We start from the raw sequence: 582 nt of genomic DNA on the forward strand, positions 1-582 counted from the left end.
CATCTCGCTTAGGATCTGACCACATGCGTCAGCCTGAATGAAAAAAATAATTGGACCTATCAAAATTTTTTATAAAAATTTTTACTTTTAGGAAAATAAAATAGAAATTTTGGGGGGCAAATCATGAGCTTTTAAAAACTTGTTATAGAAAAAAATTTATTTTGAAATTTTGTTCAAAGTTCATGAAGTCAAGTTAATGAGTTTGTTTGTCAGGAAACAGATAAAAATGAGAATATTTTCTTAGATCTCAAATTCATGTAGATTAAAAGGGAGTTTTCCTTCCTAGTTTTGGAAATATTTTACTTTCTATATTTTACATTTTTCTAGATAATAATAAAACGGATTAGAAGTTGATGAGCTTACTAAGCAAAAAATAGATCAAATAAAATTTTAATTTTTTGCTCATTTTCTTCAAGGTTAGAAGTGTGTATTACTTTGGAGAGTTTGAAAGTCATTTGCTTTTTCTGTTTTTTATTATTATTATTACTATTATTATTATTATTATTATTATACAGTTTTGAGTCATAACATTAACAAAATAATAAAAAATGATGAATTAGTATATATATATATATATATATA

The sequence above is a fragment of the Phalaenopsis equestris genome, unplaced genomic scaffold, assembly GCF_001263595.1.
Source record: "Phalaenopsis equestris unplaced genomic scaffold, ASM126359v1 Scaffold200668, whole genome shotgun sequence".
Classification (NCBI taxonomy): domain Eukaryota; kingdom Viridiplantae; phylum Streptophyta; class Magnoliopsida; order Asparagales; family Orchidaceae; genus Phalaenopsis; species Phalaenopsis equestris.